Source organism: Mobula hypostoma, chromosome 6 (genome assembly GCF_963921235.1).
Source record: "Mobula hypostoma chromosome 6, sMobHyp1.1, whole genome shotgun sequence".
Classification (NCBI taxonomy): domain Eukaryota; kingdom Metazoa; phylum Chordata; class Chondrichthyes; order Myliobatiformes; family Myliobatidae; genus Mobula; species Mobula hypostoma.
Window position 1 is genome coordinate 126,165,118 of NC_086102.1, and position 21,433 is coordinate 126,186,550.

At 40.5% G+C, this 21,433-nt stretch overlaps 1 protein-coding gene and 1 long non-coding RNA gene across 2 annotated transcripts in view; one reads left to right on the plus strand and one right to left on the minus strand.

Moving 5' to 3' along the window:
- Window positions 1–763: 763 nt before the first annotated feature.
- LOC134347632 (uncharacterized) lies at window positions 764–19,084 on the minus strand. Its single transcript, XR_010018212.1, has 3 exons — window positions 19,024–19,084; window positions 11,343–11,634; window positions 764–1,264 (listed from the first exon to the last, which is right to left on the minus strand). It is a non-coding gene; the product is annotated as an uncharacterized LOC134347632 (long non-coding RNA).
- Window positions 19,085–19,216: 132 nt separating this feature from the next.
- The window catches only part of creb1b (cAMP responsive element binding protein 1b), a 116,642-nt gene continuing 114,425 nt past the window's right edge, over window positions 19,217–21,433 (plus strand). Inside the window, exon 1 of the mRNA XM_063051621.1 lies at window positions 19,217–19,416. The gene's annotated coding sequence lies outside the window, so the exon portion shown is untranslated. The remainder of the gene's footprint in view (window positions 19,417–21,433) is intronic.

Sequence of the window (21,433 nt, forward strand, 5' to 3'; positions counted from 1 at the left end):
TCTTTCTCCCCAGACTTCCCGTCCCATGATCCTCTCCCTTCTCCAGCTCTTGGCTCCATCCCTCCCCCTCTTGTCTTCTCCTATCATTTTGAATCTCCCCCTCCCCCTCCCACTTTCAAATCTCTTACTAGCTCTTCTTTCAGTTAGTCCTGACGAAGGGTCTCGGCCTGAAACGGCGACTGTACCGCTTCCTATAGATGCTGCCTGGCCTGCTGTGTTCACCAGCATTTTTTGTGTATAATACTTGCAAAATCCCTGTTTCCATATTTTAATAATCTAAGCAGCCACCCTTAAACCCTACTTTTTTCTCTTACATAATTGATGAGAATTTATTTTGCTACTTATCCTCACCTCCACAGTAACAAATCTTCCATGCTGAAATATTTTGAAGATTTTTCGGAAATGCATTACAGCTTTAATATTGTGGAAAGTATTTAATAAGGTTGGACAAGCACAACTCTTTCTTTTGAAACACTCATTGACTACTTTTGTCAGATTCTGGGTGATTATTTATTACATTTCTGAGTTTAAAAAATGTATCTTTCTTGTTCAAAGGTCCAATTTAATGTCAGAGAGAAGTATACAATATACATCCTGAAATGCTTTTTTGTCGCAAACATCCATGGAAACAGAGAAGTGTTCCAAAGAATGAGCGACAGATAAACGTAAGAACCCCAAAATCCCCCAGTCCCTCCCCCCACCCCCTGGCGTGGAAGAGGCAGCGAGCAACAATCCCCCCTCCCCTGACAGCAAAAAAACGCAAGCAAGGGCACCATCACCAAGAACTCAAGCGTGAGCAAAGCAATAGCAAAGACATAGACTTGCAGTTACCCCAAAGTCTTTGCACCCGGCATTCGACATACTGCAGATTCTCTCTCTCCCTAATAGGGAGAAAAAGGTGTCTCCATTTTCCCAGTGAGCAGGGAGACATAATAAACAAGTTGCTGGTTTACAATGTTAAAAAGTCCATTACGTTGCTTTTTTCGAGCTCTATGCCTGAAGATTGCAAAGATCCCAGGTCCTAGGGCCCACAGCAGATATCCTGACTCCCCCGACAACACACGGGTCTCCTGTCGTGACACCAACTCTCGATCTGCCATCTCCAGAGCCTCAAGATCTTAGGCATCCGAATTCGAGCCAGGCTCTCTGGCCGAACCCTTGGCGTGCCGAACAATGGCCAGTCCTGAAACCCCAAGAATGGGTCCCATTCCTGCAAAGAACCGAAGTCAGCATGTAACTCCAGGTCAGGGTCTTCAAAAGAACCCTGAAAGGAAAAAATAAAGATATTAAAGATGGAAATAGAGCTGCTTCCGAAGATACAACCAAAGGAATTGCTGTTTAGTGCCATCTTAACTCCGCCTCCATTTCCAATATTATGCCTATTAGCCTATAATGCCCTGGACTTAAATTGTTACTTTTTTAACTACAACTGCCTGCCAACCCTCTGCAAAGTTTTTAGATTTAGATTATGAGGACACTCAGTCCTCGACTATTGTCATTTAGAAATGCATGCATTAAGAAATGATACAATGTTCCTCCAGAGTGATATCACAAAAAAAACAGGACAAACCAAAGACTAACACTGACAAGACCACATAATTATAACATATAGTTACAGCAGTGCAAAGCAATACCATAATTTGACGAAGAGCAGACCGTGGCATAGTAAAACAAAGTCTCAAAGTTCTGATCAACTCACGATAGTCCCGATAGCAGGCGGCAAAAGGGAGAAACTCCCTGCCATAAACCTCTAGGCAGCAACAACTGCCGATGCATTGGAAGCACTCGACCACAGCTGACTCTGAGTCTGTCCAAAAACTTCCAACCTCCGACCAGCCCACCAGCCCCTCCGATACAGCCTCCCGAGCATCATCCTCTGCCGAGCGCTTCGACCCCACCCCAGCCGCCGAGCAACAAGCAAAGCCGAGGACTCGGGGCCTTCTCCTCCAGAGATTCAGGATCACACAGTAGCAGCGGCAGCGAAAAAGGCATTTCAGAAGTTTCTCCAGATGTTCCTCTGTGCTCTCACATCTGTCTCCATCAGATCAGGATTGTGCACGGTACCCTACTTGACAGATTACAGATATCATTCACCGGAGTGGCCGCTGCAAGCTGCGTTGTGCCGCCATCTTCTCCTCCTCCATTTATGCCAAGTTCCCTGTTCAAATGATTTTTTTATTAATATATGAAAACATATTGAGGAGAAAACAGTTACAACTGCCCAAAAGTGTACACTGTACTCAACACACACAAAATGTTGGAGGAACTCTGCAGGCCAGACAGCATCTATGGAAAAAACCACGGTTGACATTTCACTTCCCATTCCGATACCGAGGCCATCCATGGCCTCCTCCACTGTCGTGATAAGGCCACTTAGGCTGGAGGAACAACACCTTATATTCCGTTTGGGTAGCCTCAAACGTGATGGCATGAACATCGATTTCTCAAACTTCAAGTAATGCCTCCCCCAAGGCCTCCACGACCCTCACCATTTCCTAATTTCCCATCCCCCTTTCCCTCTCTTATGTTATCTCCTTGCCCGCCCATCACCTTCCTCTGGTGCTCCTCCCCCGTTTTTTCTTATTTCCATAACCTTCTGTCTGTTTCACCAATCAAATTCCGAGCTCTTTGCTTCATCCCTCTCCCTCCAAGTTTCACCTTTCGTCTGGTGTTTCTCTCTCCCCTCCCCTCAGCTTTCAAATCTACTCCTTGGCTTTTTTTCTTGAGTCTTGCCGAAGGATCTCAGCCCGAAACATTGACTGTGTTTTTTTCCATAGATGCTGCCTGACCTGCTGAGTTCCTCCAGCATTTTGTGTGTGTTTCTGAGATTTCCAGCATCTGCAGATTTTCTCTTGTTTGTCAATGTATGTTTTGAGTGTCAGCTGTGGGAGCTATTGTCCTGTTCACAAGATAGGACTTGTGAGGTCAAGCATTATTTCATAGGTTCAGCATAAAATATAAACTGACATGGAACTGCTGAAATAAAACAGGAAATGCTGGAAAAACAGCATGTTTGTTGTAAGAGAAACAGATTTATATATGATGACCTTTCATAATAACTCGTACAGTGGAAGTGCTCTTGCTTTAACAGGGCATTAAACTGAAAACTCACCTGCCCTTTTACCTTTGTGACTTACTTACCTCAAGGGGAATAGTGAGGCCAGAATTACTGACTTTGAAGTAAAAGTCTTACTTGGGCATTTCAAAGGGTTATAAAAGAAATCCACCACATTGTTCTAGGACACATACTGGGTCTGCTTAGAATTAGTCCTGACAGTGAACCTGATGGGGTTTTACCACAATTCAGAAAAGTTGCTGTCACCTTAAACTTGTCCTTAATGTTGACTATAAATTTAATATCAATTGAAATTTCTGAAATTATAGAGACACAAAAAGCTGCAAAAGCTGAAATCTGGAGCAACACATTATATTTCCAATCCTAGGATCCAAATAGTTTATATAAATGTTGAAGCACATGGATCATTATACTGAACAACAAACAATATGCTAGAGGAACTCAGCAGGTCAAGCAACATCTGTTGGGGGAGTGGGGAGTAAAGGAATTGTTGATATTTTGGATAAAAATGCTGCATCACGACTGAAAGTGGAGAGGGGAAATAGTCATCAAAGAGGGATGGGTGGGAAACCCGGTGAAAGAGGAGTCTGAGGTGATTAGTAACTGAGAAAGGGTGGAAGATGATGGATGGAAAGGGCAGGGCAGAGTTTGCGACAATTGCAGAGGGATGATAGATGGCTTCTTGCACCGATGATGGCTCTTGATTGGAGCCGAAAAATCTGCAAACATTTTGCCAAGCTTGGCGATCAACCAAACTTCTAAATAGCCAACTCCAGCTAACAATATTCTGCAATAATTCACAGCTCACAATCCCCATCTGCCTGAAGTGACTGGTTTTAAGGTGTCAGTAACATGTCTTTGTGCCTTCTCCTGTCAGTAGAAATGGTTCTGCCAGGCTTAATAGATAGTGGGATATTATTCCCACTGCCTCCCACCACTATAACAACCTTAAGAAATCAATAGTACTGAAATCTGATAAGTAAAAGGAAGTGCTATTGGAACCATTAGGAGGGAGGTAAATGGCAGATGGAACCAGAACCAGATAGAAGAGAGAAGAGGTGAGGTGGGGTGGGGTGGTGAAATGCCTGTGGATGAACTGTATGTGTAGTCAATGGATGGAACCAGAAAGGATAGGGGGATGAAGATGGATGATGGGGGAGGGATAGGAGGCAGGAGGGTGTGTGGACAATGGAAAACATTGGAAGGGCTGGATTTGGATCCAAAGCAGAGAGGGTGTACGAAGAAAGGATAAAACAACCAGAAGGGAGGGTTACTGAAGCTGGAAAACGTCATGATCATTATACCGTTACTTCTCCCTTTTACTAACTTCAGCAGCTTTTTATTCCAGATTTAATTTTAGTTAATTGAATTTCAGCCCTAGCTTATTAGTACTGCTCTCTAATTAATAGTTTTCAACACAACCACAATGCTGCTCTACCCCTCATTTAACACAGTGAAGTATTTTTGTAAAGTTTAAAATCTCACCCACATGAAATCTGACAAGGTCTTCCAGGCATCCTCTGGATTCATGCTGCAAAACCTCAAAGCTGCTACAACACAACATACAATTTTTTAAGCTTATTGCAAAACATCTGATTGCAGTAAGAGCTCCCAGATTAGTTATCACATATGTGTTGGTATCAATGCTGCCTTTAATTTGGCATTATTCTTCTAGAAGTCTACAGAGTACAAATGTTTTTCTTAAATTACGCAGAACTGTCCAGCTAATAAACCTTTTAAGTATATTCAAAATGTCTCCAGTTTAGAAGATGGAAAGAGACAGTTTAGAAGATGGAAAGAGAAAGCTGTAAAACAAAACCCATTTTACAATGAACCCCTGAACTTCATCCAGCTTTTTCTTACATCGCAAGAACCATGCTGGCAGGTTCATTAGCTACTATATATTACATCGTAGTTTAGGCTAATAACAAAAAGAATCAAAAGGAACTTCATACACATATGTGAAAGAATAGGTTGTAGTCATGCAGAGTAAATAGGAAAGAGAATGAGACTAATGAAATTGCTCCTTGGGAGGTAGCATGGACGTGATGGTTAAATGGCTTCCTACTGTGCTATTGCTGGTGTAAAATAAATTTGAATGCAATCCAGATGCGATCCAAATAGCTATTTTTATTATATTTAGGTTTAATAAATAATATAATTTACAGTCAATTGTTTAGGAAATGGTACAAGATCAGTTGCACTGGAATGCACTTTCTGGAAACAGAGTTAACAGTAACTTTCCACAGAGAGAAATGGGCACACTCTTGAAAACAAGAAAAATCTCTAGTAAAAATTGTTACGTGGTCAGCAACAATGAATATAGAATTGAGTCAGGTTTTATAAACAAACATAAACATTTATTAAATTCTGCTCAACAATAGTGAAAAGTAAGCAAACGACTAACTTAACCAGAAGTTAACTGCTATACGTCAATTTAACAAACAGCCAAACTCTGGAGTAGTTCTTAAGTTGGTAAATTTGGAAGTCCAAGTGATTTACACAGTCAGTAAGGAGAGACTTCCCTGAAAACTGATTTCTTTGAAGACGTGATGGTACTGCTGATCCCAGCCGAGAGGTGCCTTGTCCAAAGGATTCACAACGAAGGAAATAAAACGGCTTAAAGGAACTGACCTTTTTCCTGGAGGGTGAACACTGCACAAACCTTCCTGATCTTGCAGGGGTTATCTCAGGCTACGTCCACACTGGACCAGATAAATCTGTAACTGAAGCTTTTTCTCTTCGTTTTGACCCTCCGTCCACACTGAAACAGCGTTTTCCTCCCCTGAAAACAGAGCTTTTCTAAGACACTCTCCAGAGTGTTGAAATCTGAAAACGCTGGTTGGCCGTTGTAGTGTGTACAGGGTAACCGGCTAATTTTAAAAATGCTGTCATGACGTGCCGGAACAAATGGTGGCGGCAGCTCAGCACTTCATTTTTTTCTTGAACACAGCCTCCAACACCACAACAACAACATCTTACAATAGATGTGTAGCAGCCTAATGTAACATTGTATGGAAATACAAGCTAACACTGATGCAGACATGTTTTATACATTTAACAAGGTGCTTTATTAATGTATTGCTCGTGCAAACATTCAATAGATGCAATTGTCACTTTTGCCCAGTAACTCGTTCTATTGCACATGTTAAATACAGAAAAATAATACACAAAGACATGGCAAAAGTAAAGGCAGACAAATGAGGTAACAGCAAATTTCACTTTTGCCCAGTAACAAGCCTTATTGCATTTAGTTGTAGCTGTCGTCCCTTTCATCGGTGAAGAGACTATGGCTGTAGGAAATGTTTCTGGACAAACGCGCACCAAGTCTTTCATTTGGTAATTTCCTTTTAAGTTTTTCTAGTCTGTAACTGGACAAACGTGCACCAAGTATAACGTTTCCTCTTCGCTTGTTTTCTGTGTGTCCTGCGCATGCCCAGCAGGAGGAGGTTCATCCAAATATCCATTTTAATGTGGATGGAGGTATTTTCAAAAATGCCTGGTGTGGACGCCTATCGTTTTTACGCGAAACCGGCATTTTCAAAATTATCCCGTCTAGTGTGGACGTAGCCTGTAGATGCAGGCCACTATTCCTGAACAAAGATTCAATAAGGTTGATCCTTTATAAAACTGCCGAACGACAGCAACTTTACTCAATCCTTTGGGTTCCCGTACTTTGGTAAGGTCTTCACTCTCCAATACTAGACTGTAAAGGTAAAACAAAGGTGCAACAAACAAGAACTGGCAGTGATTGGTGAACTGCCAGCACAACGTTTTTGCACCTTACAATAGAAAGTAAAAAACTTCACTTTAAAATGAAACTGCGTCATGAGACGAATACGGAGCAAAACTAACTAACAAACTAACTGCGTGACAACAGGGGTTTCCCCTTATATACCTGTTGGAACATGCCATCGCGTGACCTCACACTGGCGGGAAAATTACATCACCCCACCATCACAAGACAATTATATCATGCTCACAAGATACTCAATTACATCATGGTCATAAGACCGTCACAAGATACCCACGGGGTATGTAACAAAATGGATTGATCCTATAGTTTCTCCAAGGACCCAAAAACATGATGGAGAAATTGGCCTCCTTCTACACTGCAATTTTCTATGAAATTTCAATCTGAAAGCGATTCAACTGGTTTCAAAAACAGTCATGCATGTTTCAGGAGAGTAAAGAAAGATCCTAGTGACGACATTCCCTTTGCCAGACATTAGGTACCACAATACATTCTTTCTAACTTAGCTTATAACAATGCCTTAGAAAAAGGAGTAAGCCTATGGATCAAAAAATTAAAAGGATATTAACACCAAGAGGACCAAAACATTGATATTGAAAGGGAAAACAAAACACAAGAGAAGGCTAGTGAAAACGTGAATAAAGGCTGTGAGAATTTTTTAAATTATACAGTATATATAAGATTGACAAAGGTTAAAATGAGTTTGTCTTGACTTTGACAAAAGAAATGTTATTGAGGAATAAAGAAATAACAGAAATAAATATATATTTTGTTTCTGGCTTCAGGGAAGAAGATGGAAATACTGAAGAACAATTGTTTTATAGTAAATAAAAAGCTCGAAGAAAGTAGCATTCATAAAAACTAGCATTTTATGAACATTATGAAACTGAAATCTGATAAATTCCCTACAACCAGTATTTTGAAAAATGTGTCCTTGGAAAGTTTGAATAATATACTGGTTGTCATCTTTCAGAATTCTAGTAAAAATTCCCACAAAGATAGCAAATTTCATCCCATCATGTAAGAGAGGATTAAAGTCTGCCACGAGCCTTGTGGCCCATCAGGCCGGTGCTTATGCCGGTTTCCGTGGCGTGAAGCAACTGAGAGTACAAGACTACTCCCCCCCACCCCCCATATAGGATGCCAGTCTATCACGAGGTTAACCCCCAGCGTTTTTGCCGGTACCCATTCTCAGCTGGGTAGACTGGAGCATGGCGTGGTTAAATGCCTTGCTCAAGGACATACACGCTGCCTCGGCCAAGGCTCGAACCCACAACCTTCAGATCGCTAGTCCAACGCCCTAACCACTTGGTAACGCGCCACACATGTAAGAGAGAAGGAAGACAGAAAAAGGAAATTAGAGTTTGTCTACATCAGAAATAAGTAAAATGCTGTAATAATATATTGTAAATACTGTAATAATAATAAATGGTGATAAGGCACTTGGATTGGACAGAATCATTAAGGACATAAAAATAAAATAATGCTTGAAAAAAATAGTTGAAATTTTTTTGAAGTTGTAACTTACGAAAAAGAAAACAGCAAACCAATTAATGTAGTATATTAGGAATTTCAGAGGCCTTTGATAAGATACCACTCAAAATTATTAAACAAAATTGAAGTGTATGGTATTGGAAGTAATGTACAGAGGATTAGTTAAAACAATGAGTAGGAATGAATGAGTCATTTTCTGGTTGGAAAGTTATGAATAGTGGGATACCACATATTGTGCTGGTGGCCCAGCTGCTGCTCATCAATTGATATACATCAATGATTTCAACGTAAGGACAGTTGTAATATATCCATTTTTTTGAGGATGTTCAGCTGGATTGTGAACAGATGTAGAGGTGCTCAAGGACAATTCAGAATAAATAAAAATGCCAGATCATCTACTTTGGTGGTAAAAATGGGAAACTAATGCACACAAAATGCTGGAGGAACTCATCAGGTCAGGCAGCATCTATGGAAAGAAATAAACAGTTAACGTTTCAGACCAAGGCACTTCTTCAGGACTGGAAAGGAGGAAGATGCCAGAATAAAAAAGTGGTGGGGAGGGGAAGGAGGATAGCTGGAAGGCGAGAGGTGAAGCCAGGTGGTAGGAAAAGTAAAGGGCTAGATTGGCAGGAATCTGATAGGAAAATGGACCATAGGAAAAAGGAAAGGAGGAGGGGACCCAAGTGGAGGTGATAGGCAGGTGAGAAGAGTTAAGGAGCCAGAGTGAGGAACAGAAGAAGGGGGGGGGGGAATATTTTTTACTGGAAGGAGAAATTGATATTCATGCCTTTAGATTGAAGTCTACCCAAATGGAATAGAAGGTATTGCTCCTCTATCCTGAGGGTGCTTTCATCATGGCACAAGAAGAGGCCATGGACCGACATGTCAGAATGGGAATGGGAATTGGAACTAAAATGTTTGGCCACCGTGAGTTCTGCTTTTGGTGGATGGAGCAGAGGTACTCAATGAAGCAGTCCCCCAATTTACGATGGGTCTCGTCAATGCAGTGAAGTGTTAACTCACCTAGAAAGACTGTTTGGGGCTCTGAATGGAGATGAGGGAGGAGTGATCCCTGTGGAAAGCAGAGAGGGGGTAAAGATATGCTTGGTGGTAGGATCCCTTTGGAGATGGAGGAAGCTGCATAGAATGTTGGGTGCAGAGACTGATGGGGTGGTAGGTAAGGACAAGAGGAAGATGGGGTTAGTGCAGATGTTCAGGAAATGGAAGAGATGCAGGTGAGGGCAGCATCAATGGTAGAGGAAGGGAAACCCCATTCTTTGAAGAAGGAGGACAACTCTGATGTTCTGGAAAGGAAAGCCGCATCTTGGGAACAGATGTGGTGGAGATGAAGGAACTGAGAAAAGGGAATAGCATTTTTACAGGAGACAGGGTGGGAAGAGGTATAGTCAAGATGACTGTGTAAATTGGTAGGTTTATAAAAGATGTCAACTGACATTTTGTCTCCAGAGATGGAGACAAAATGCCAATTGACATCTTTTATAAACCTACCAATCCAGAAAAGGGAAGGAGGTGACAGAAATAAATGAGGTGTGAATGCCTACACTCCAAAATGGCTGACAAATAAGAGTCTGCTAGTAATCCACTCATCAGTAAACAAACAAATTGGATACAACATCCCGTCCAGGTTTATACCATAATGAAGTCAGTGGAGAGTATTGTTTGGGGAAAAGTTTAATGGAAGAAGGTGAATGATTGCTAAAACCAGTTATCCTTTTAACTATGTCAATTTTTAGTGTGTTGGGGTGAAGCGGGGTAGGATATAGGTCAAGCATTTAATGTCCAAACCTATTTGGCCCCATGAAAGTGGTCATGAGCCACCTTCTTGAACTTCTACAATTCTTCTGGTGAATAATGGAGTTGAATGGTTGGAGGGATTCCAGGAATCAGACACAGAAACAATGAAGGAAAAATGATAAATTTGGATGGTACGTAATTTGGTGATATAACGTGAAGGTAATGGTGTTCCTATGCACTTGTGGCTCCTGTCCTAGGTCAAGAGGTCATATAAAGTTTGTTTATTGTCATAGATATACATGCCTGAGGTATAAATGTCATGAAGATTTGCTTTTTGCGGCAGCAGCGTAGTACATTACAAACTGTGACAAATATAAGTTAACATTAACTTAAATTAAACTAAGCTATACAGACCTCACATGACAAAATAAACAAATTAAACATAAAGCATTAGTGCAAGCTGAAAGAATAGGAAGAAAGGAAATACAGTGAGGTAATGTTTGGGTTTCTTGGGCTGTTTTCACAGCTTGCTGGCAGCAGGGATGAAGCTGGTGTTGAACTTTGAGGTGCTTGGCTTCAGGGTGCTATACCTCCCGTTTTGAGAAGATGGCATGGCCAAGATTGTGTGGATCCTTAATGATGGATGTCACTTCCTGAGACATTGCCTCCTCAATGGTGGAGAGAGCTGTACCTGCAATTTAATAGGCTGTGTCCCCTAGAACGGAGTCATTGAAGTTGGTTACCTCAATATTTGATCATATGTTTAAATGCATATGTTATATCTTTAGGAGATGCTATCAGAGGATCCCAGATGAGTAATTGCTGTGCAATTTGTTGACAATGGGCACTGTAGGGACAGTACATTGGTGGTGGGGGAAATGAATATTAAAAGTGGTGAGCTGATGGACTGTTGTTGAAATGTTATTATGAGTTGCACTCAGTGATTGTAGAGAACATTTCATCACATTTCTGACCAGTGCCCTATAGAAGATGGACAAGCTTTGAGTGTGTCATTAGTCAGACACTGCAGGTTATCCAGCTTCAAATCTGTGTGTGTAGCTACAATATTTATGTGACTGTTCCATTCAATTTACTTGGTTTAAGGGGACGCCTCGATTTTGATAGTGCATGATTCTGGCAACAGAAATGCCATTAAATATCAACAGTGGTGATTACTTTTCTTGATATTACATTTCCTTTTTGGAGATGGTTGTTGCCCAACAGTTTGCAGCTTCAATGGTTACTTTCCACATCAACCCATACCTGAGCATTGACCAGGACTTGCTGAATGCAGGCACCATTTGTTCAGAAATTGTAACCGGAATTGAATGCTACGCAATCGTGATTGAACATCCCATCTGAAGGTTAGCGATAGAACTGCAGACAACGTTTAGGCCTTTTTTGTCCTGAGGAATTCCCACAGTGTCGTCGTGGAGCAGGCTTGACTGTCATCCGATAATCACAACCACCATTCTTTGGGAGACTTGAACTGTCAAGAGTGCTTTTCCCTTTCTGTCCATTAACTTCTATTTTAGCAGGACTCTGATGGTGCAATCTGTTCAAAGTTCAAAGTAAAATTTTATCAAAGTGCATATATGTCATTATGTACTACCCTGAGATTCATTTTCTTGCAGGGATTCACAGAACAAAGAAAAACAATAGTATCAATGAAAAACTACACACATAGAAAGATTGACAAACATCCAGACAAGATTCAGCATTCAGTTAAATGTTGCCTTAATGACAAAGGCAATTATCTCACTTCTGGAATTCAGCCTTTTGGTCCATATCTCTGATGCAGTCTAAAGCAGAGTGGTCTTGGCAAAACCTAGATTATTGGAGGGTAAGTGCTGTTTGATTGCACTATCAATCAAACCTTCTATCACTTTCATAAGATATTCTGCAGATACTGTAAATCCAGAGTAACACAGACAAAACGCTGGAGGAACTCAGCAGGTCTGGCAGTATCTATGGAAAGAAACAGTCAATGTTTCAGGCCAACACCCTTCATCAGGACACAAGCTTTTACTCTGCTTGTGTTTGAGAGGAGACTGATTGGGTTGCAGCTGACAGGAATAGATTTGTTCTGCTTTTTGTGGATAGACTATATCCTGGGAAATTTCCACACTGTTGAAAAGCTGCCAGTATTGTGACTGTAGTGGAACTGTTTAGTTTGAGACATTGCTAGTTCTGGAGCCAAGTCTTCAGCCAGGAAGAATTTTGGTTCCATATCTTTTGCTGCATCTGAGCCCCATCAAATACCAATGAGGAATGATAGTGTTTTACTTCAGTCTTCCATTTCTGCTTTTCCTACTCTTTCAATTTAATTTCACCTAACTTATTGAATCTCAGCATTAGTTTTGGTTGTGTCCTGTTACCTACAATAGCATATGTCTTTACCATTTATTAATTTTCTTCAGCTTTCCACTTAAGCATTTCCTGTCAAAGAACATAGCCTCCCACTTCACTGACATGATCATATTTGCCTGCAAGCACCAGTCATTCCAAAGGCTTGTATACAGAAAAATTTGGAAATCACCAATTCTACAAAGCATTCTTGTTTATGCCTCTCATTTCAAAGAAGCTAAAGAACAAGATACTGTGAAAAAAAAGCAATTTTTTGTTGATGATATTAAATTGATATTGTTTGATTTTAAATTTTAATGCAGTTAACTGGGTCTGACATTTACAGTAACTCCAGCTGACATCCACTTCAGTTCAGACATGCGTCAAGGACATAATTTTTTAAAACAAGACTTGCATTTATTTAGTCTATGGGATTACATCAGCATGTCCAAAGCACTTTACAGCTAACAAATAACTTCTTAAGTATCATGACTATTATAAGATGAGGCAAATATGTAAATCTGGGCACAACAGGCTCCCAGAAACAGCCTTATAACAGCATCTTGAATTTTTTTTGTTATTCTAAAATAGTTTTGAGGTATTACTTGTGAGATAAATACCAATGACAACATGCAAGAGCAGTGCCAAAAAGTAGGAATAGATATTTCCTAGATTTGAGAGATGGGACCCTTGTTCTCATTATAAGCATCAATATTTTGAACTTGGAATCAGAAGTAACAAAATTTATAAGACTACATCAAATTGTCAAGTTTAATTAATAAAACATAAGTAGTTTGGGGATCAGAAGGGTAAGTTTTTCACACAGAGGATGGTAGGTATGTGGAACGATCTGCCAGAGGAAGTTGCTGAGGCAGGTAGTGTAACAACATTTAAGGCAAACAGCTACCCAATGATCCACGATCCACACCCAAAGTACTTAGGAGTCACACTGATCACACTCTCATACAAGATCCACCTTCAAAATGTTGCTAAGAAACTAAAATCTAGAACAGCCATGACCAGGAAGATAGCAGGAACCAAATAGGGTGCTAATCAGTTCATCCTACGAACATCTAGCCTAGCACTTTCTCGGTCGCTGAATATTACACACCCACCTGGGAGAGAAGCACTCACACAAACATCTTCAATACACAGCTCCCTACTTCTGTGGGAATAATCTCAGTAGCCCTAAAATCCACACCGTCCAATGGCTCCGAACAATGATCAGAATAGCACCCCTGGAGATCCGTAAGAGAGCAGCTTCAGCAAAATTCTACAAGCATATCCAAAATATGCCCAACAATATTCCAGTTCATAAACTCATTGAAAACGCACCTCCGACTTCTCAACTCAAATCCCGAAAACCTTTCTACAACTTGAGAAAAGCCTTGACTCCTATGACAAGCACAATGAATGGTGCTAATACTGGCACACCAAACCGCACCCCCCCCATGTCAATCCAATTGATGACCCCACCTCGCTCCTCTTGGGCTTTACTACAGCTACCAGAAAAGGCTGGACAGCCGCAAATAGACTCAGAAGTTGACATGCCAAAACAGCACAAACAGTACATTGATGGGGAGCCCGACAAACCTCAGCTTGCCCCTCTGGTGTCCCAACTCAGGACATCCTCTACCTGGTCCAAACATGCCCTGTCACCAAGATTCAAGATGGCTTTGCCGTGATCCATTAATGCGGCCATGAACTGGAAGAGTGGTTTGACAAAAAACAATTAGAAGTGTGAAGACAAAAACACCTGCCATACGAAACAACAAAGCACTTGTACATGTATGAGGATAGGAAAGGTTTAATATTTAAAGATTTATTTAGTGATACAGCACAGAACACCCCAGCATCCCCTGACAAACCTGACTAATCCTAATCTAATCACAGACAATTTACAATGTAAGATTGTAAATTAACCAATTAACTTAAGAAGTACGGCTTTGAACTGTGGGAGGGAACCAGAGGACCCGGAGGAAACCCACGCATTCCATGGCGAGTGCCTACAGAGACTCCTTACAGAACAGCGCTGGAATTTAACTCCAAAAGCCCAAATTCCTGAGCTGTAATAGCATTGCACTAACTGCAATGCCATTGTGGAGCTCCAATGGAACTAATATATTAGGCACTTTATATACGGACACTTTTGCCCAAAAGGCCTATTTAGCATTGTACAATTATGACTCTAAAAGACAACAAAGTAACAACTTCAATAAGCTTGAGGAAAAAATGTGTATCCCCCTAAGATAATTTCAATACCTAAACTATGAAGATGTACGTACATTCTGTTAGGAATAAATAGGTCACCTGTTGTTTTGACAGTTTGAATGGAATGCCTAAAGAATTTAGGATTAGAAATATATAAATAACATTAGTTAACGTTAAAATACATAAAGGCTAATTACAAGATTGGTCTTAGATTATAAATGACTAAGATTCAGTTCTAGTCAAAAAGTACTAAAAAGTAGGTAAATTACATCAAACTTATAAAGGGTATTGATTCCAAATGAATTGTTCTGATCAACATATTATGTAAGCACAGGAGTTGCTGAAAAGAAAAGATTCGTAAAGCTAATACAAAAATTAATAGATTGCAGGCTAAGACATTATGAGGTTGTGTTTCTAGAAAATGATCTGTATTGTGATTTTCCATAACATAAAGCATGCATCTAGAAGTGCGATATGAAAAAATGTGGTTACTTATTTGCTTTCTTCATATAAATTATCTAAGAGTGATTTGAATTTCATATATCAAGGTATTGTATAGTGATTTATGAGCACTCTAAGGACAAATTTCCATTATCCGAATGGCTGTAAACACAAGCATCACCTGTTTTGCCATCAAAAAGTTTGCGTAATGTGGAACTGTTTATCTCCAGGTGAAATGACGAATAAAATCATCAGATTTACTTTTAAATACGGGAGTGGAAAAGAAGCTTCCATTGCCAGAGACCAAATCTGGACGCTGTTAATCTCGCAAACAACTCAGGGCAATTTCTCAAAGCATGGTTGGAATTAAGAACTCGGTAAATGGAATAGCTTAAGACAAATAGCATGGATTCACTTCAAAAGAAGCTGGATATACTTAAGAAATAAAGGTACAGAACAGCATGCTAAGAGTTCAAAGTAAATTTATTATCAAAGTACATATGTCACCATATATAACTCCGAGATTCATTTTCTTGCAAGCATTCACAGTAACTAGAAACATAACAATAATAATAATAATAATAATAAATAAGCAATTAGGAGTCTGCACGTACTGCCATGGAATGTGTGGGTTTTCTCCAGGTCCGCTGGTTTCCACGTATAGTCCAAAGACACACCGGTTAGTAGGCTGCTATGTCATTGTAAATTGTCCTCTGATTATGCTAGGGTTAATCAGGGGTTGCTGGGCAGCACATTTTGAAGGGGCTGTTCAGTGTTGTATTTCAATCAATCAATCAATACATATTGAGAACATGAGATGAAGAGGCATTGAAAGTGAGCCCATAGGTTATGGGAACAGTTCAGTGTTGGGGTGAGTAAAGTTAGCCCCTCTGGTTTAAGAGCCTAATGATTGACGGATAATATCTGTTCCTGAACCTGGTGCTGTGGGCCATGAGGCTCCAACTTCCTCCCTGATGGCTGTAGCAAGAAGAGATGGTGGGAGTCCTTGATAACGGATGCTGTTTTCCTGCAAAATTGCTCCATGTAGATGTGCTCAAAGGTGGGGAGGACTTCATCCATGAAGGACTGGGCTGTATCTACTACTTTTTGTAGGCCAGGGAAGACTGATATGAACATCTATTTTTTTGTACTGTAGTCTTAAAATAACTCCCCTTATTCCAAAGAATTGCATCATAGAACATAGAATAGTACAGCACAGTACAGGCCCTTCGGCCCACAATGTTGTGCCAACCCTCTAACCCTCCCATATAAGCCCCCATCATGAACATCTACATCTACCTGAAAGCGCACACAGGACAATGGGTTAAATTTACACCCAGACACAGTACCTCATACTGTTCCAAGGTGAGTAAAACACATTTATAACTATGTTTGTTTTGTCTTGCACTATTGTTATGATTATTTTGGATATGTGTAATTTATGTTAATTTAAATGTATCTTAACTTATTCTTGTCCTCATCTAGTAATGTACTATGCTGCTGTCTCTATAGGCCTATAACAAGAACAAACCTGAGCTTGAACCTGCAGTCAACTCAGGCTCAAAGAAATCTTTGCGTTAATTGTGTTCAGAAACTGAAGTTTTCAAAACACAGCATCCCTCGTAAATTAAAGAGGCAAACTGTTCTATAACCAACTGGATTTCCAAACATATCCACACTTCAAATGAAACTAAATTGCATAACCCTGGATTAGACTTTGCAGAGATATCAAACTGTTTTTATAGATATTGGTAACAATAATTTTCCAACATATGCATCATACTGGGGATTATGCTTCTGAGCACTGTCATTCCATCATTTTTTTCAGTGATCCAATACCTTTCTTAACTAGCAATAGTGCAATCCACAAGAGTTAACTTACGATTCATTCCTACATGCACTATCATTGCCTTTTCATAAAAAAGGCAACCATGACAGGTGAAGTCCAACAGAAATTAATACTAGGCACTCAACTAATTATGAAGTACAGTATAGTATTGAAAGAGATTAAAATAAGCATGTTATGGATCCAAATTTCCTTATAATACTAAACTAAGGGGGAAAGAAGACTTTAACAATGCAGAAATTCTGTGCAAGGATTAAGTGAAACAGACAAGAAGGCAGATAGAATATAATATGAGAACATGTGGATATGCATTTTAATAGAAATTAGAGGATACTTTTAAAATTGTGGTAAACTGGTAAATGGTTATCTACAAGGGGATCTTAATATGGTCATGAGATGTGCACAGTAAATGTGCAGCAAGTTATTAAATCCATGTTGATATGTTGGTCTTTATTGCAAGGGGGTTGGAGTACAAAATTGAAAAAAGTAAAAGGTGAAATTATACAGGGCTTTGATAGGAAATCATTTGGATTACCTTGTACAATCTAGACACTTTACCTAAGTATATGCCTTATTTGAGTTAGTGCAATTCACTAAATCAATTCTGGGAATGAGTCCAATAAGATGATGTTAAGATTAGTTTGGGTTATTGTTTAGGGAGGAAGCATTGACACATTGTAATAGAATGTAATCACATGATTGGACAATGAATGTATTTCTTTATATTGTTATTTCCAATAACATTTTAACATTAGACTTTAGTCACTGAAGTTTAGAAGAATGAAAGCTAATCTTGCCAAAAAATACAAGAATCTTTTTCCAACTTATGATCCCTTCAACTGCCAGAGCCGTTAACTGAAACCTACCAAATATGTTGAACACGCAACTATCTCATCTGGAAACAAACCCAATCCATTTTAACTGCTGCTCAGAAGCACCCATCAGGGAAGAGACTAGTGCATGTGCCTTCTTTTGGCTGGTAGGTGCAGAAGAATGAGATGAGAGATATTATGATGTACAAACTCCTGAAAAACAACACAAAAAATGCTACAGGACCTAACCAGGTTAACCAACACCAATGGAGGGAAATGGCAGTCAGTGATTCATGTTGAGACTCTGGACTGGACTGAAAGACAGACAGGAGATAACCAGTATAAAAAGATGGATACTGTAATATGCTATCTTTCAGTCCCGATGAAGGGACTTATCCTGAACCATCAACCGTCTGTTTTCTCGATAGATGCTGCCTGGCCTGCTTTTCCTTCTGCCTTTTGTTTGTTGCTTCAAATTTCAGCATATGCTCTCTTTGGTCTCCAAACTCCTTAAAAGGATTGAGTAGATAGTAAGAGACTTTGTTCCTGAGATATTTAAAATAGTTAACAGATGGAGACACAAGAAACCACAGATATTGTGATTTGGAGCAAAAACAATTGTGGGAGGAACTCAGTGGTCAGGAAGCATATATGGAGGCAAAGCACTGTTGGACATCAATTTAATCACTCAATAATAGCTTCAGATTCTGGAACCAAGACAGAAGTGACAAATATTTTATTTTATCGAATGGAGCTGTATCTAGTGGAGTTCTCTACCTGTCAGAATTACGGATGGTGAGTATACACAAGGCTCTGACTGAGAGTTCTTTTAGATACTGCAACAATCAGATGGAAAATTGAACATGCTACAAGATTGCCATGTTTTGACTTGATAGCAGACGCAGCCAGAAGAGCTGCATGAATCGTTCCTGATGTTAATTCTTATAACTCGTAATCATTTCCCTCATGCTAGTTCTTTTGTATTTACATTATCTCAGTGAAACTAGATTAAAGTCAACCTCCGCCACTGATCTGAGTGTCACAGAATTAAAGGCACCACACCTCAAAACACACTCAAAAAAAATGCAAGGGTCGCGCATGCGCGACATGATGGCGGAACAGCACGAGGACAGAGAAGCATACGCATGTGCGGCGACTAGGCGGTTTCCTTCAGGCTGGGAGCGCGTTCTCGATTGCAATGGTTACTCCCGCAAAGATTAAAAAAATACAAGAATCTTTTTCCAGTTTATGATCCCTTCAACTGTAACAGCCGCTAACTGAAACCTACCAAATATGTAAAACACGCCACTGTCTCGCCCCATCCACCTCAAACGCCGCCCCTCCCCCCCGCTTGTTGGGGGAAGAGGCGAGTGCGCGTGCTCGTGCCTTCGGCCGGCTGGGAAGCGCAGGCGCGGGACCACAGGCCGCAGGCGCAGTGGGTTCGTCCCCGCCCGCTCTTCGGCGGGCCGTTAGTTCCGCGGGCGAGCGGGTGGCCGTGCGCGCGCGCGAGCGAGAGTCGGGATCCGTGCGCTGAAGCGGCTGCGAGCCAGTGGCTGGTTCGTTCAGTCAGTGAGGGAGAGAGTGACGCGGTGGAGGTGTAAGGGACTGACGCGGTGTTTACGTCTCGGTGTGAGTGTCCAGTGGCAGCAGAGAGAGCCGGGCACTGAGGGAAATAAAGCCGGTAAGACATAGAGAGTGAGACAAGCGAGGGCCCCGCAGGGTCGGAGGCCGGCTGCGAGGGAGGGTAGGTGTGGTGTGGATGAGTAACAGCAGTTTTCTCCTGGAACCGAACAATGGCGGCTGCGAGTGAACAAGGCTCCCAGACGAGTCTGGAGAGAGGGGAGAAAGGCTCTCTCAGTTTCTGCGGCAGTCTCTTGCAACGCTTACATTGAAAAGGAATTCCCCCCGCCCCCAACCTTTACAGGGATGAAAAAAAAACCCGCCAAAAGTCCTAACTAAACCACCAGCCATTTTCTCACTTGCGATTTTTGGCTTAGCGTGAAATAGTTTCTTTTAATATGGATGCAGCTAGCAAAAAACATTTCCCCCTGTCTTCAACTACTTTTTATAAGTGTTAAAGCCATGGGTGCCAGGCCCATCTTAACATACTGCGAGACCACGAGTGCAGATTTCCTGTGCTCCTGGTGTCATAACCACAAAAAATCCTTTGTACAATTTCTATTTCTTAAGGATTGAAAGTAGGATTTTGTTGTACATGTGGTCTCATTTCAAAAGTACAGAAATACAGATTAAGTTACATACGTAATTGCGTAGAATAAAATTTCTCGCATAGGAAACACATTCATCGAGAACAATTTTTAATATAAGTAAAATAATGCAGTTAAATTACTGTTTCTGATTCGTCATGCTGTTCATGGGAGTTGTAGAAAATGTTAACTGCACACAAAGTACAACTCCACATGAGTGGGACATAAAGGGTCCTTGGATTTGACAGTGTAAATGCTCTACGTGTTTAAAAAGTCTTCATCCGGTGGTCACGGCATCAAATATAAGGGACAAGCCATTTAGGATTGAAGGAGCAATTTCTTCACGCAGAAAGGGTGGTGAATCTGGAATTCTGCATGCCAGAGTGCTGTGAGAGTTCAGTCATTTTTTTTTGATATTTACAACAGATCAATAGATTTCTGGATGTTAGACGAAACCAGGGATATGGCAGGGAAATAGTGTTGAAACGACAACCATGAGCTTGTTGAATGGTGGAAGTGTGCTTATGGAACGGAATAGTCTGCTCGTTCTCTGATCTCTTGTGTTCCTTATTATGTATTTACGTTTGTAATAATGAGGAATTATGATGGCACACAGCCTAGCTTTTCTATGTTGAGGGTAATGTTACCACAATAGCACATATTTGCTGTTAACTATATATTAAATTAGATATATCCAGATCATCAAAAATAACATTTTTGTACTGGCAAATTTTCTTGCAGCAACCAGTACATTAAGCTATCCTAATAAAATGGCTGTTGAGATTAATGTGTCTGACTAGGAGGCCCTTTGTCTTTGGAAACTGTTATTCACATAAAATGTTTGATATATTTTTGTTTTATTGAAATATTGTTTCTATAATATGTCATTGAACCAGTTTACTTAGTTGGATGTGAATATATTGGAGGCCTATTTATAGTTATTTCAGTTTCAAACTGGATTAGAAGCCATTCACACTTTAATGATCTTTGAAGAAAAGGAGCTGGAGCAAATTGCTATGAGTCAATTAACTAATTTTCTTAAATATAGACTTGGGAGTTTGCCTGGTCTTACTCACCTAGTGGCTGGAATCTGTTCTCCATCTGATTCGGCTGTCACCAGATCTAGTTGGATCAGAGCAAAACCTGCTGAACCCCTGTCTGACATTTGTGTATCCACACAGGTTATTTTGATATTCCATCTATTAAATTTCCATCTGACTTTCATTGGTACCATCACCTTGGATCCTATTAACCCTGGCAATACGAATGGTCATAGAGAAGTACAGCACAGAAACAGGCCCTTTGGCCCATCAAGTCCATGCCAAAACTGTTCCAGACTGCCTATTCCCATTGACCTGCATCGGGATCATAGCCCTTAATGCCCCTACTATCCATGTACCTCTTCAAACTTCTCTTAAACATTGAAATCAAACTCGCATGCACCACTTGTGCTGGCAGTTCATTCCACACTCCCACGACCCTCTGAGTGGA